Source organism: Dendropsophus ebraccatus, chromosome 3 (genome assembly GCF_027789765.1).
Source record: "Dendropsophus ebraccatus isolate aDenEbr1 chromosome 3, aDenEbr1.pat, whole genome shotgun sequence".
Classification (NCBI taxonomy): domain Eukaryota; kingdom Metazoa; phylum Chordata; class Amphibia; order Anura; family Hylidae; genus Dendropsophus; species Dendropsophus ebraccatus.
This window is the reverse complement of record NC_091456.1, coordinates 94,427,477-94,444,465: the sequence shown is the minus strand read 5'-3', so window position 1 is coordinate 94,444,465 and position 16,989 is coordinate 94,427,477.

Here is a 16,989-nt window from a genome sequence, read left to right as displayed (position 1 = left end):
TAAGTGGGGATACTAGGGGCACCAATGCTGAGTGGGGATACAAGGGGGCACCAATACTAAGTGGGGATACTAGGAGCACCAATGATGAGTGGGGATACTAGGGGGCACCAATGCTGAGTGGGGATACTAGGAGCACCAATACTGAGTGGGGTTACTAGGGGCACCAATGCTGAGTGGGGATACTAGGAGCACCAATGCTGAGTGGGGATACAAGGGGGCACCAATGCTGAGTGGGGATACTAGGAGCACCAATACTGAGTGGGAATACTAGGGGGCACCAATACTGAGTGGGGATACTCGGGGCACCAATACTGAGTGGGGATACTAGGGGCACCAATGCTGAGTGGGGATACTCAGGGCACCAATACTGAGTGGGGATACTAGGGGGAACCAATACTGAGTGGAGATACTAGGGGGCACCAATACTGAGTGGGGATACTAGGGGGCACCAATACTGAGTGGGGATACTAGGGGGCACCAATACTGAGTGGGGATACTAGGGGGCACCAATACTAAGTGGGGATACTAGGGGCACCAATGCTGAGTGGGGATACAAGGGGGCACCAATACTAAGTGGGGATACTAGGAGCACCAATGATGAGTGGGGATACTAGGGGGCACCAATGCTGAGTGGGGATACTAGGAGCACCAATACTGAGTGGGGTTACTAGGGGCACCAATGCTGAGTGGGGATACTAGGAGCACCAATGCTGAGTGGGGATACAAGGGGGCACCAATGCTGAGTGGGGATACTAGGAGCACCAATACTGAGTGGGAATACTAGGGGGCACCAATACTGAGTGGGGATACTCGGGGCACCAATACTGAGTGGGGATACTAGGGGCACCAATGCTGAGTGGGGATACTCAGGGCACCAATACTGAGTGGGGATACTAGGGGGAACCAATACTGAGTGGAGATACTAGGGGGCACCAATACTGAGTGGGGATACTAGGGGGCACCAATACTGAGTGGGGATACTAGGGGGCACCAATACTGAGTGGGGATACTAGGGGGCACCAATACTAAGTATGGGTGGCCCAAGTCCCGAATAATTTCAGCCTAGCCCCGAAAGTCTTTTTGATCCCGCCAGCGCCGAAATAACAGCAGTCGGGGTCTGTGATAGATCACTATCAGCGGCCCCAGGCTGCTGTTACTTCAGCGCTGGCGTGCCGCGGGAGCGGGATCGGCCGGCATCACTTCCGGACACCTCGTGACGTCACCCCGCTCTTCATTGGACGGAGGGCCGCAGTGGACGCTGCACGCTCTGGCACGCCTGCGCTCCAGGGACGTCACAGCCGGCTGTAGCGGGGCCAAGCTTCTCCCCCGCCGCGCTCCTCCACCTCAGGCTGCAGCACGGGGTGAGTATTGTAACCCCCGGGGGGTTACTGTGTGTGTTGGGAGGGGGGGATGGCAGTGTAGTGTGTGTGTGTGTGTGTGTGTGTGTGTGATATCAGGTGGGGGAGTGTGTGGGGAAAAGTATTGGCACCCGGGGGGGGCGGGGGCTGGCAGTGTGTGGGGATGGTGACCAGATAGTACTCTGTGTGTGTATGGGGGGCTCAGATGGGGGTAGTAGTGTGTGTGTATGGGGGGCTCAGATAGGGTGTAGTAGTGTGTGTATGGGGGGCCCAGATAGGGGGTAGTAGTGTGTGTATGGGGGGGGGGTTAGATGGGGGTAGTAGTGTGTGTATGGGGGGGGCTCAGATAGGGGGTAGTAGTGTGTGTATGGGGGGCTCAGATAGGGGGTAGTAGTGTGTGTGTATGGGGGGCTCAGATAGGGTGTAGTAGTGTGTGTATGGAGGGCTCAGATAGGGGGTAGTAGTGTGTGTATGGGGGGGGTTAGATGGGGGTAGTAGTGTGTGTATGGAGGGCTCAGATAGGGGGTAGTAGTGTGTGTATGGGGGGTTAGATGGGGTAGAAGTGTGTGTAAGGGGGCGTTAGATGAAGGTAGCAGTGTGTGTATGGGGGGTTAGATGGGCGTAGTAGTGTGTGTATGGAGAGGTCAGATGGGGGTAGTAGTGTATGTATGGGGGCTCAGATGGGGGTAGTAGTGTGTGTATGGGAGATCAGATGGGGGTAGTAGTGTGTGTATGGGGGGTCAGATGGGGTAGTAGTGTGTGTATGGGGAGGTCAGATGGGGGTAGTAGTGTGTGTATGGGGAAGTCAGATGGGGGTAGTAGTGTGTGTATGGGGGCTCAGATGGGGGTAGTAGTGTGTGTATGGGGGGCTCAGATGGGGGTAGTAGTGTGTGTATGGGGAGGTCAGATAGGGTAGTAGTGTGTGTATGGGGAGGTCAGATGGGGGTAGTAGTGTGTGCATGGGGTGGTCAGATGGGGGGAAGTAGTGTGTGTATGGGGAGGTCAAATGGGGGTAGTAGTGTGTGTATGGGGCTCAGATGGGGGTAGTAGTGTGTATGGGGGGCTCAGATGGGGGTAGTAGTATGTAGGGGGGGTCAGGTGGGGGTAGTGTGTGTGTGTGTGTGTGTGTGTGTGTGTAGGGGGGTCAGGTGGGATAGTGTGTGTAGGGGGCAGGTTTATTGTAGGCAGAGGGGGGAACTTTATTACTATGGTGGGTACAGTAGGTGCTATTTTACTATATAGAGGGCACAGCAGTGGGGGCATTTTTACTATGGGGGACACAGCAGGAGCATTATTACTATATTTGGGTGCACAGCATGGACACTATTACAATATGGAGGCACAGCAGGTGGCATTACTACTATATTGGGGCACAGCAGGAAGCATTACTACTATATTGGGGCACAGCAGGAAACATTATTACTATATTGAGGCACAGCAGGAGACATTATTACTATATGGGGTTACAGCAGGAGGCATTATTACTATATGGAGGGCAAAGCAGGAGACATTATTATTATATGGGAGCCCAGCAGGGGACATTATTACTATATGAGATCATAGCAGGGGACATTTTTACTATATGGAGGCACAGTAGGGGCATTTAACAATGTGGGATGGCACAGCAGGGAGCATTATTACTATATTTGGGTGCACAGCGGGGGTATTCTATACGGGAATAATGCACAGCAGGGGTATTCTATATGGGGATGCTGCACAGCAGGGGGGGTTATACTATTTGGAGGCACAGTTGAGGCCTATAATTTATGCAGACACAGAGGGAAGGGGGGGCTACAACTATGTGGGGGTAGAGAGAAGGCCTATACTATGTGAGCACAGATAGGGCACAGAGGAGACCTAATTACTGTGTGTGCTGGAGCAAGGAGCCTAAAATGTTTTTCCTGGCAGATTCTGAAGAGAAGGGGGTTATGGCTCCGGCTGAATGGAAAAGAAAGAGAAAAGTGAGCGAATCTGATCAGAGAAGACGTCAACTGTGAGCAGGGCCGCCATCAGGGCAGTATTGGCGGTACAGCTGTCAGGGGCCCGAGGCAAAACTGGAATCAGGGGGGCCCGGCCATTCAGCCTCCCTGCATAGAGACTCCTGCCAGCTGTACCGCACACTGCAGCTCCCTGTCAGCCTGCTCACTGTCTCTATACAGTAATCGTACTATAAAGAGACAGGAAAGAAGGGTGACAGGGAGGTGTAGACACAAGCAGGGCCCCCTCCCCACTCCCCCGGGCCCCTCCCCCCCACACTCACTACTTTCTCTGCTAGCTTCCTGCTCTCTATGATGCCGGGACAGAAGAGGGGGAGGGGCCGGAGCGGCTGTGAGGAGAAGAGCTGAAGCTGAGACCTGCACCACATGGACCCCCTGTAGCTTCCCTGCTGAGTAAGTATATTGGGTGTGTGTGTCAGTAGTATGGATCATGGATGTAAATATGTATTGTGCATAAGTGCATTAATCTGTGTAAAGTGTGACTGTAGGGTATACAGCATGTGTTGGGTGTGTATGATGGGTGTATGATATACATGTGTATTTGTGTGTATGATGGATGATATACATGTGTATGTGTGTGTATGATGGATGGATGATATACATGTGTATGTATGATGGATGGATGATATACATGTGTATGTGTGTGTATGATGGATGGATGATATACATGTGTATGTATGATGGATGGATGATATACATGTGTATGTGTGTGTATGATGAATGGATGATATACATGTGTGTGGATGATGGATGGATGATATACATGTGTATGTGTGTGGATGATGGATGGATGATATACATGTGTATGTGTGTGGATGATGGATGGATGATATACATGTGTATGTGTGTGGATGATGGATTGATGATATACATGTGTATGTGTGTGGATGATGGATGGATGATATACATGTGTATGTGTGTGGATGATGGATTGATGATATACATGTGTATGTGTGTGGATGATGGATGGATGATATACATGTGTATGTGTGTGGATGATGGATGGATGATATACATGTGTATGCGTGTGGATGATGGATGATAAACATGTGTGTGTGTGGATGATGGATGGATGATATACATGTGTATGTGTGTGGATGATGGATGGATGATATACATGTGTATGCGTGTGGATGATGGATGGATGATATACATGTGTATGTGTGTGTATGATGGATGGATGATATACATGTGTATGTGTGTGGATGATGGATGGATGATATACATGTGTATGTGTGTGTATGATGGATGGATGATATACATGTGTATGTGTGTGGATGATGGATGGATGATATACATGTGTATACACAAGCACACAGCAAAGAATGCACATCCAAGCAAACTCAGGGAAAACATGTATAGCTTTAGTATCCATACAGAAAACTCACTATAAGTCTGATACTTGGTTCCATAACAAACAAAAGACCCCAATGACCAAATTCTGCATCCAGGATCCTTTTACAGTGTGCATGCCGCTATCACAACTGACAGCGGCATCTAACCGCTCCTGAGCAGCTTCATATACAGCAAGGGTCTGCTGCATATGAAGCACCCACCACTGCTGATGACTGATCATTTAACCATTGTGGTCCCGTCCTCTATCATCTCCCTCTTGGATCTGCCACTGCAGCCAGCGATCCCTCGCACCCCAGGTCCACTCCCATCCTCCCCTGGAACCGTCACAGTAGCCAGCTGTCCCTCGCACCCCCAGGGCCACCCCCCAACCTCTTCCCCCCCCCCCCCCAAAACAAGTCAACAACTACCAGCACAACAACTCCCAGCATATCATGGAGGTATGCTGGGAGTTGTAGTGCACAAAGAAGTATGCAAGGAGTTGTGTTGGGCGGCTGCTGCTGCACAACTGCAGCTCCCAGAATACCTCCTTGTGCACTATAACTCCCAGCATACCTTGTTGTGCACTATAACTCCCAGCATACCTTCTTGTGCACTATAACTCCCAGCATACCTTCACATACACTACAACTCCCAGCATACCTTCACATGCACTAAAACTCCCAGCATACCTTCTTGTGCACTACAACTCTCAGCATACCTTCATCTGCACTACAACTGTTGTGGTGCACAAGGAGTTATGCTAGAAGTTGTAGTGCACAAGAGGGTATGCTGGGAGTTGTAGTGCACCAGGAGGTATGCTAGGAGTTGTAGTGCTCCAGGATGTATGCTGGGAGTTGTAGTGCACAAGGAGGTATGCTGGGAGTTGTAGTGCACAAGGAGGTATGCTGGGAGTTGCAGTTGTGCAGCAGCAGCAGCCTCTCCATACAACAATAACTCCCAGCATACCCTCTTGTGCACTACAACTCCTAGCATACCTTTCTGTTCACTACAACTCCCAGCATAGCTCCTTGTGCACAAGGAGGTATGCTTAGAGTTTTTGTGCACAAGGAGGTATGCTGGGAGTAGTTGTGCACAAGGAGGTATGCTGGGAGTAGTTGTGCACAAGGAGGTATGCTTTATTAAGTATCGAATTGGTATCAAGTAAGGATGGTCCGAACCTGCCGAGGTTCGGGATCGTACGAACCTGAACTCTCGGCAATGATTCTCGCTGTCTGCTGGCTCCGTGGAGAGCGTGGATACAGCGGGAGAAACGCCTGGAAAACTGGGATACAGCCTATGGCTATGGCTGTATCCCAGTTTTCCAGGCGGTCCTCCGGCTGTATCCGCCCGCTCCACAGAGCAGCCAGACAGCTGGAATCATTGCCGAGAGTTCAGGTCCGTACGATCCCGAACCTCGGCAGGTTCGGACCATCCCTAGTATCAAGCATCGAAATAAAAAAGATGGTGTCGGTATGAAACACAAAATTCTGGTGATATCCCTACCTGCTACATATAATTGTGCCATGAATGGTTTATTCCCTATATTTTATGTTCTCATGTGCACCATATTCTGGTCTGATGTATCATTATTATTGCCCTTGGACATGCTCTGAGTCTGATACATGCATATACAGTTTAAATAGCACCATCTTTTTTGGGGGCATTGACCAATTCCCCAATATTGGGGGAATATACGGAAGACACATTTAGAAGCATAGGGGGAGATTTATCAAACATGGTGTAAAGTGAAACTGGCCCAGTTGCCCCTAGCAACCAATCAGATTCCACCTTTCATTTTCCAAAGAGTCTGTGAGGAATGAAAGGTGGGATCTGATTGGTTGCTAGGGGCAACTGAGCCAGTTTTACTTTACACCATGTTTGATAAATCTCCCCCATGGTGCTTGTCACTGACCGCACACAGGTTTGTAGAATCATTGTAAATTATTATTGCGGTTCTGTGTAAATAATGGACCCAATTTAGTTTATGACTTAGAGAGACGATACGTGTGGAGTCTCATCCACTCACGGCAATGTAACTCCATTTACTTGTCCTGCAGATGCCTGAGTCACATGGTAACTGGCAGTCTCTGATATCTGGTCAGTGTAGGGACCTCTATCATTGTTTGTGACAGTGTCAGGTGGGTCTGTGGTACTGTGCCCACCCTGCTCTTCAACTATGGCGCTGTCATTATGCTGCTGCTTCCGAAAACGATTGACAGCCGGCTCATCTTTGGCTATATTGAAATCCTGCACAGCCAGCTGCCAATCATTCTTGGAGGGTGGTCTGGAGGCAGAGCAGTGGTCCAAGAGCTGGGCGGGTGTGAACAGTGTCATAGATCTGCCACATTCCTAGTCACCTCGAAAATGCAATGCAGGGAACTGGAAACTGGCAGCTCTAATATGTGCATATCTGTACTTATATAATAGGGCTTGTGCATGGAAATTGGCTGGTGTGAGACATATCCAAAAAAAAACAATCTTTCAGTGGCATCTGCCTCTGCACACCGCTCCGGAGACGTCAGTCAAAGATACGTCTCAGATTGTTTTGTTAATGGGGGGCCCAGACACTTCAGCTGTATGGGGCCCTGAAATTCCTGATGGCTGCCCTGACTGTGAGTCACAATTTAAAATACTAGCCTATGTTATCATCTGTTTAAAAAAAAGTTACACACACACATATATATGTGTGTGTGTGTGTGTGTAACGTCACTGCAGAAATCAACTATGGGGGCCCGTACCCCGGATGTTTTAAAACCCTAGCAATGCCCCTGGCTGTACCCCTTTGTCCGGGAGTGGGTTCCAACACCACTCCTGGCCACCACGACAAGTACCCAAGAAACCCTTCACCCACGCAGCAGCCACAACACCGCATAGCTACTCCGGCATACGGCAATGTTATGTATTCATTAGTGTTTATCACAGAGCAAAAGATTTGGAGTTGCGACGGATGTATCTATGGGTACAGGTTGTATGATAAAGTATAATCCAGGGACTATGTACTGACAGTGTGGTATATCTAAGCCTAACATGTTTTAAAAGTTGTTTTCTTGCAATAGTATGCAAACATCTGCCTTGGGACTGGTGTCTGATCCTTTTAGGCCCTAGCAACCCCCCTGCTCCTCTCAGCTTCTCCGTAGCCATATTTTACAAACTTATAGCATATTTTCATTTTTCATTCCATGAAGTTTGCCTGCTTAGGTTCGTATGATAAAAAGGCTTTGCTTCTGCTAAGAGAGTTATGGCTTAAAACTAAACCATGCGAATTTGTATGTGATGAAGAAAGGATCAGATGCTAGCTTTCTATAATCCTGGAATAACAAACTACATCACTGTGTCTTTTAGGTGCCTCTATAGTGTATTTTTTCCTAGCAATAGCTATCTGCTTCAACAAAAAAAAAAAAAAAAAAAAAAAAAAAGACTTTCAAAGTTAGAACAGATTTTGCAGAAATTTTGTGTGATTTGAACTCAGATAAATGAAAGCTGTCTGGATTGTTCATCTATGAAGACTACTGTACATAGGCAGCTGTATCTATCTGCTAGCATTTCTCCTTTCATGTTTGTTCTCACCTTCTGCTATTGCTCTTGACTAGGGATGGTCCGAACCTGCCGAGGTTCGGGTTCGTATGAACCCGAACGCTCGGCAGCAAATTCCCGCTGTCTGCCCGCTCCGTGGAGCGGGCGGATACAGCGGGAGGAACGCCTGGAAAACTGGGATACAGCCTAAGACAGCGGGAGTCATTACTGAGGGTTCGGGTTCGTACGAACCCGAACCGAACTTGGTTCGGACCATCCCTACTCTTGACTATTCTCCTGGTTCTGATTTTGTACTTCGTTGTCCATTCTGACCTTTGTTTTGTTCATCATGCAGGGAGGGCACGTCGTCAAGTTGTACACTACCGTTTAGGGTAATTGTGGCAATTAGGTAGGGACAGCTGGATGGGTCTAGCCTTAGGGCCCACTGCCATTCACACTTCCTCCTGGTTTTATGGCAGCAGCTGTTGGTCTGAGGCTATGTTCACACAGAGGAATAAGTGAGGAATGGAAGGGGACAGTTTTCTGCTTGAAATTTCCTCTTTTTTAGCTCTGGTGGAATTAGCTCAACCGTTCAACCGTAATTCGAGCGGAAATTCAAAGCCTCAATGACTTTTATAGGATTTCTCTAGCGGAATCAGCTCAAAGAATTGACAAGTCATGGTGGAAAAAATGGTTCTGCATGGTTTGGTGGAACATTTTACGCGTACATTCCGCAATGTGAACAACAGAGCAGAAATACCTAATAGCAGGCTTTACATATCAGCCTTTGAGGCCATCAGAGAGCCCTGGATGTCTGACAACTGATTGTTCCCCCCCCCCCAATTGCATCACAGGATTGCCAATCGGAGACATGACAGGAACATCTGTCATATAGCAACATGCATGCTGCAGTGTTGTTAAAGGGGGTTATCCAGTGTCTCCATTTCAGGTGTGGTTTGCAACTAAGCTCCATTCACTTCAATGGAACTGAGCAAAACCTCGCCCAAGCTGGAGACAAGAGAGGTGCTGTCTATGGGAGAAAGAGGCCATGTTTTTGTAGCGCTGGATAACCCCTTTAATAACTGCTGTATCGATAAGGTTAAATGAATGGCATCAGGCTAAGCTCCAGTGCTGGTCACTAACAGTGTCTGTCAGCTGCAGTTATCTGGCTTCAGCACTGCAGTCTTCTGCTGCCTCCCTGTCCTGCACTGGAGGAGGGAGTGGCCAATGGCTCCTCGCTCTATCACTCACAGCATTGTATCATTTAATGGTCCGTTTACACAGAAAAATTATTGTTCTAATTTTCGCTATAACGATCACATTTTAGCGATAATTGCCTTGTGTAAACACAGCGAATGATAGAGCGAAGAGCTAGAAATCGTTCATTGTGATCTTTCAACATGTTCTCAAATCATTAAAAATTCGCAGATCGGTTCGTGTAAACAGTCTTTCACCGATTCGATTTATAAAGCAACTTTGATCACTACTTGGTGAGTTGCCGCTGCTGTACCTCTATTGCACTTGGATTGTGACTACTATTTGAGGCTGAGCAGCACCTGTGATTGCGACCACCGTAGAGTCCTGAGCTTATATTACGCATACTATACTTGAGGGTATGGAGTGCCCACTATGCGACTTTTTGTGACTGATTTTAAAATGATCACAATAATGATTTTTAAATGATTTTTCACTTAGTTTAAACGCTGATTGTTATAAAATCCGAATTGTTGCTTCAAAATTGTTAAACGATCGATTGGGTGAATTATCACTCGGTCCACAACTGAGCGCTCATTAAGAGACAGAAACCAAGAGGAGTGAGTATTAGGAGCTGCTGTGACTGCAGTGACCAGGGAGTGAAACAGGTGAGTATAGCTTATTATTTTTACTACTACACCTCTCATAGAGTTATGTTACAAAGAGTTATGTATTCTATTATTTTGGCTTTCTAAAAAATGCTGTCTTCATCTGTTGTGATCCTGCCAAATCATTAATGCCAAACTGACCAGCATCCTCAAATTGTGCAATTATTTCAAGAAAACATAATTTTCCCATTTATTATTACAATAAACCTCCTTGGAAAAGATATTGTAGTGGAGTAGGAAGCATTTCACATTTTGAAAATAATAGCATTGCCTTAATAATATTGTTTAGCCTTGGCCCTTGGTCTTTAAAGCAAAATGATAAACAACCTAGTACACTAGTACAGCAGACAGAAACCACAGTAATAAACTAGTACAAAACTAACTATTAATATGTTTTTATTTTTATGATAACATGGCAGTAACAAAATAAGTCAAGTACCAACTAAATTGTGAATGAAAGAAAAAGCTTTAAAGGGACAGGTGCCTCACTATTATAGGTGGTGGTATATCCCTAAATTAGTGGGGTTTTGACTGGCCACAATCTCACCAGATCTCAGGGGGCCTCAGTGTTAATTATTTACTATGACCTCCTGCATTGTATGGGGATTAATAAAGTGTATGGGTAAGTTAAGGTCTACGGGTTTGGAAAGTTTAGTCTGTAACTGGATTAAAAACTGGCTAAATATATAAATGGCCCCTACAAGAAATATGGGGAAAACATTTTCCAGGTCAAACCCCCTCAAAGGACAAGGAGGCACTGCCTCCGCCTGGAGAAAAAAAAGGTTCAATCTCCGGAGGCGACAAGCCTTCTTTACCATGAAAACAGTGAATCTGTGGAACAGTCTAACCCAGGATATGGTCACAGAAAAATATTAGCAAAAACAGGTTTAGACAAGTTCTAAGAACAAAATAACATTAATGGGTATGTATAGAATCTACCTATCATCCATCCCCTCCTTGTATATCCCCCCCTTCCCTCCATCCATTCCCTCCTTGGTTGAACTTGATGGACATGTGTCTTTTTTCAACCGTACTAACTATGTAACTATGTATAGGAAACGTGAAAAGGTGAAGTTTCCAGTTCACCATTGTAGGTTTGAGATCCTGTGTGCTTAAACCAGCTGGAAAAGACAGCAGTGTCCAGATAATGTAAGAAAGAGGTACAGCACCATGAATCTTCCAAAAATCCAAAAATATTTTTTTATTGATCAATGCGGGTTACTCATAGCACCTAAACATTTGCTTTATCATGTGATATTTGTCTTAAAGGGGTAGTCCACCCAAAAAAAATTTCTTTCAAATCAACTGCTGCCATGAAGTGACAGAGATTTGTAATTTACTTCTATTAAAAAATCTCAAGCCTTCCAGTACTTATCAGCTGCTGTATGCCCAACAGGAAGTTGTATTATTTCCAGTCTGGAGAGCAGGAGGGGTTTTCTATGGGGATTTGCTCCTGCTTTGGACAGTTTCTGACATGGACAGAGGAGGCAACAGAGAGCACTGGGTCAGACAGGAAAGAAAACACCACTTCCTGCTGGACATACAGCAGCTAATAAGTACTGGAAGACTTAAGATTTTTTAATAGAAGTGAATTACAAATCTCTGGCACTTTATGGCACCAGTTGATTTGAAAGAATTTTTTTTTGGGTGGACTACCCCTTTAAAGGGATTATCCAGTGTAATCCAGTGAAAAACATGGCCACTTTTTCCAGAGACAGCACTACTCTTGTCAGTTTGGTTTAGGTTTTGCAACTTCATTGTTCAAATAAAGTGAATGGAGCTTAATTGCAAACCATACCTGAACTGGAGACAAGAGTCAGGTTGTCTCTGGAAGGAACTGGCCATGTTTTTCTGACCCTGTATAACCCCTTTAAATATCACATGATAGAACAAGAGTTTAGGTATGAGTATGATTTAATTTTCAAAATGTGTCTGAAACTGATATATGTGTATATGTTGTTTTGACCTGCTTCTAACATGCAGCAATGAACATTCAGGGATTTTTGCAAGATTCGTGATGATGGACATCTTTCTAACCTTGTATGGGGATTATCCTAATCCTAAATACTGGCAAAATTCACAGCACTTATGCTGCATTTATACGGAGCGATAATTTGCCCAATTTGTTTTTTATAATGATCAGCGTTTAGACGAATAAATCGTTAGAAAAATCGTTAGAAAATTTCTAAGAAAAATCGTTATTGCAATTGTTTTTAGGTTTGCTGAAGCCCATCTTTCACATAGTGTGTATCTTTGAAAGACTGTTTACACAAAGTGATCTGCGAATTTCTAGCGAACGACGAACGACGATTTGATGTTGAAAGATCAAAATGAACGATTTCTCACTCGTTGCCTGATCGTTTGCTGTGTTTACACGGAACTATTTTGCTCAAATGCAATCGTTATTGTGAAAGTTCGAACAATAATCGTTCCATGTAAACGCAGCATTAGAGTGAAATCTATTTTAAAAATCCAAAGGTTTGCCCTCAGGTGCAGACTGATTTTTCATTTGGCCATTCAACATTATATTATTGTGAAGTGGAAACCCCATGAGGCAAGCACAGCTCAGCTCCAAAAGAGTAGACTGCAAAAACTCACAGAACAAGAACAATTGCTGAACAAACAACACTGAATTCCAAACTGTCTTTTGATGCAATATCAACAAAGAGGTGATACTAAGTGGTTGCAGCCAGTATGCAAAATCCTTAAGGAGCACTCTAATCAAATATCACTAAGAATTATGATTAGTAAAGGATTAATGTCATGTCTTTGCCTCATCAGTGTCACCCTCTAGGGTAAAGTTCGGCTCCAGGTTTTTTAGTTTTCCTTGCATTTGTCTTTTCTTTAGTTGTCCGTTCCATGTTTTTCAGTTCTCTCTGCACTTACCTTTGCCTAGAGACGAATTGTGTCTGCTGTGCTTCAAAAGACAGATCTCTCCTTCTCTGTTCTTGTGTGTTTTTGTCTGGCCAGTGGTCTTTGTTTTTCTGCCCGGATTAACGAGTATTGGGTCTGGAACTTTGTTTCCCTAATGGGTATCTCCCTTCCTTTTGCCCAGTGCTTTCAATAGCTTTGTCCAGGATAGCTCTGTTGAGTTTGAGCCAACATTTTGCCTGTCTATTTACCATTCTCTGTCAATCTTGTTCTGTACTTGTCCACTGTACCCTGCTACTGTCTCTGTCTCTGGTCCTCCATTTGTTTTGTGCCCCGTTTATCTTTCTACCATCTCAGTTTTTTGCCCTCTTGTTGCCTGTGTCTGACTTTGTACCTTGCTGCCTTCTCAGTTCTGACCTCTGCCCATTTTGTCTGCTATAATTGTACCTTGCTCACTTTCTTTGTGGCTGACCCAGCCTGTCTGACCATTCCATTCTGTGTCTTTTGTCGGTCTTTTTGACTGTATTTTCTGTACGTGTTTTATCCTGTTTTCTTGCACTTATTTCAGAGCAGGGACTGATCTGCAAGTAACAGGGACATCATGGGGTGCTAGCTTTAAGACCTACTTGTCCTGTTTCTGTGTCTTCCTGGACAATTAACCTCTGGAATCCCTACCAACCTTGAGAATGAAAGTGATGAATCAGTACTGTGGTTCCTTCATTCTTAGAACTGGAGGGGTTTTAGAAGCTGGACACTCCTTAAGTGACGGCAAATCCTAGCTGTTTTATCACAATACCCCTTGCATAGATAGAGCTAATTATACTATTGCCCATGGTTGTAAAGAAGTTCAAAAATAAGAAATGGATATGATGCTCGGGCCTCACACATTTCTATCCATGTTATATATGTAATATCTGAAGAAATACAAATCTAAAATGTATACATATATGGGAAGCTATTAATTCTGACCTTCCATATTGGAAACTGACTATTGTTCATCAATCATGTGGAAGTGTGGGGTGTAGGAGGGTGGATGTGTACCTGCTACAGCTTAGGGCTCGGCCACACTAGCGTTTTTCTTTGTTTCTAACGGATCCGTCTATATTAATTAAACGGATGAGCATAAACTGATGAGCAGACTGATGGAAACTGATTGCAAAATGTTCATTTTTTTTTAATGGTCCGTTTGTATTTTAGCTTAAAAAAACAGACTTTTGTACATCAGTTTGCATCCATTTGCATCAGTCAGCATCCGTTTATTTTTCTTCTTTGGTTTCTTGCTGCTTCTGCGCATGCTCAGTGCATAAACGGATGAAAAAAACGGATGTGAACGGAAATACCTTCCGTTTTAGATCCGTCCTCATTGACTACAATGTAAAAAAAAACGGAAGTGCACTTTCCGTTCGTGATCCGTTTTTTTAAGCGGAAAGAAAAACACTGCAAACACTATTTTTTCTTCCAATCAAAAAAACGGATCGTGAACGGATTGCATGCAAACGGAGCACAATTAGGGCAAACGGAGCACACTAAAATAGCATGGGAATCTATGGGGATTTTAACAGATCCGACAGTTTCCGTTTTGCCTACTCTAAAACGGAAAAAGTAGACGGAATGGTGCCGGATGGTCAAACGCTAATGTGAACGTAGCCTTAAACTGCAAAGAAAACGGACAGTTTTATAACTTAAATGGCAGTTTATAAGAAACAAAGCGATGGTTAGTTTTATATCCATATAACTTATCCACTGGTGACTGCAGTTCCTTCCCTTGTACAGAGTTGACAGATTCAGTTTAATGGGTTTCTACCTATCAGTATTCTATAAGGAAATTAATAAAATGAAAGCAAATACCTGGCTTATTTCTGTAACATTGCCTTTTTTTGCTCCATGCAAACACTTCTGTTTAGTGTACAGCAGGGCTTCTGAAACTTTTTCTATTCAAGCCTCACTAGCCACTTCACAGTGCGGCAAAAAAAACACCCCAAAAGCACCACATACCATGATGCAACACAGTACACCTCCCCAGAAGCATCAAATACCACAATCCAGAATTAAATACCTTCCAAGAAGAAACAAAATACATCACAGCCCATCATAAAGTACTACCCCATAAACACCAAATACCACAGCGCTACATAAAATACCCCAAACAGTACCACATACCATAATGCATTCCAATGTACGTGTACCACAATATCACATGAAGCTGGAATTGCAGCCCAGTAAAACCAGATATACAAAGGACAACATAGAGAAATACAGTATTTTCCTGAGTATAAGACTACTTTTTTAACCCAGGAAAATTTTCTCAAAAGTCAGGAGTCGTCTTATATGCCAGGTGTTGTCTTATAGGGTTGGTGCAGAAAAACTTCAGAACGGGACTGGAGAATCTGTGGTCACTGCATACAGTGGGGGGAGCTAAAAAAAGACGTCTGCATCCCTGCCATATGCGGCGACCCTATGAAGGGCAGAGCCAGCTGCAGGAGTCCAGGTATGGAAACAAGAGATACAGTAGTGCAGTGCTGTTCCCAGAAAAACACACCTCTTTCACCCGTCTGACCCGCCCTTGCATCCTACCAGTATTACTGTACCTCCTTCTCTGCCTCTCAGATCTCGCTGCTGACTGATGTTTTTTTAAATTTTTATTTAGTGTGCGTTGTAAGAGGGATAGTGTTATACAGCGAGTATATCCCAAAAGTTATACACCGGAAAATATGGTTGCTATTTCATCGGATCAGCAAGGTCTAGCACTAAAGGAACTTGCCAATGCAGGGTTTATTTTGACTGGCTGGCACAGTATACATTACCGACCAAGTGGGTCTCACACTGTAAGAACTATGTAAGGTAATAGTACAAAAAATATACAGGATCGCACAAAGACATAGTGACATACTCCACCAACCTTCTTTATAATAGAAAGAGCAATGTGTGTTTCACAATTCCATTTAAGGCCATGTTCACACAGTGTCAAACAACGGCTGTCGTCTTACATGTGTCATCCGGCCGATACTGCAGTATCAGCCGGATGAACAACACTATTTTAATTGGAATGTGGGCACATTCGAGTGTGCCCACACTCCAATTTGCCATAGCCCACAATGTAAAGTACAGCTGGGAGCCGTACTTTACGCTGTGAGTACAGGCTATCTTGTACAGCCGCTGTTCTCTGAAAAGTGGCCGCCCAAAATAGACCTGTCAGTTATTTTGTGCGGCCGCAGAGAACCACAGCCGTAGTGTATACAGTGTGTATACACTACAGCCGTGATTCCATACACTGTAATGTACTTGATCAATGTCATTAAACAATGGCTGTTGTTGCAACCTACAACAACAGTCATTGTTTAATGCCAAAATACAGTGTGTGAACATGGCCTTAAGGTGTATGCAAACAGGCTATGTCTTTTATTAGTAATCAGCAAGACATTTAAAGTTACCATGGAAACCTAAAAACAGCCATTTCTATTGTTCAGAATATAATTATATTGAAAGGGCTCCTGACCAGTAATTGTGCTTTCATCAAAGCAAATTCTAACATTCAGCCAAGAAGAAAACAACGGTCCATATCCAAGAATATAACCGCAAAAATGAAGTCTCTGTATTTTAAGCATGAAAAAGAAATGAAAATACTTCACACCTCAGGAAGATATTTATGAGTCAGCATGCATGGAATGACTAGTGTTTACGTCTTTCCATTGTTCCAGCAATATCAGTAGACGCTGTTATAAATATCTCTGTCATACCATGGAGCACCGAGGTATCTGAATGATGCCAGCAGTTACCATGACAATATCAATGTTTTTTTTGTTTTTTTTGCTACATTCTCAACTATAGTGAAAAATGGAAGCTTTCCATGGATTATCTATGTATTATAACCCAGTACTGTATGGAAGTGCATCTGCTTTCTCCCAGCCTGGTATTTAAATTACAACAGGATGTATGTAATAAAATCATTTAGCAGGGTTTGTTAGATAAGTAGAGGCAGAAATTATTCAGCAGCTATCAGCAGAGTTGATACATTTCATTGTCTAATCTGTTCAGTATCAAACTATTACATAT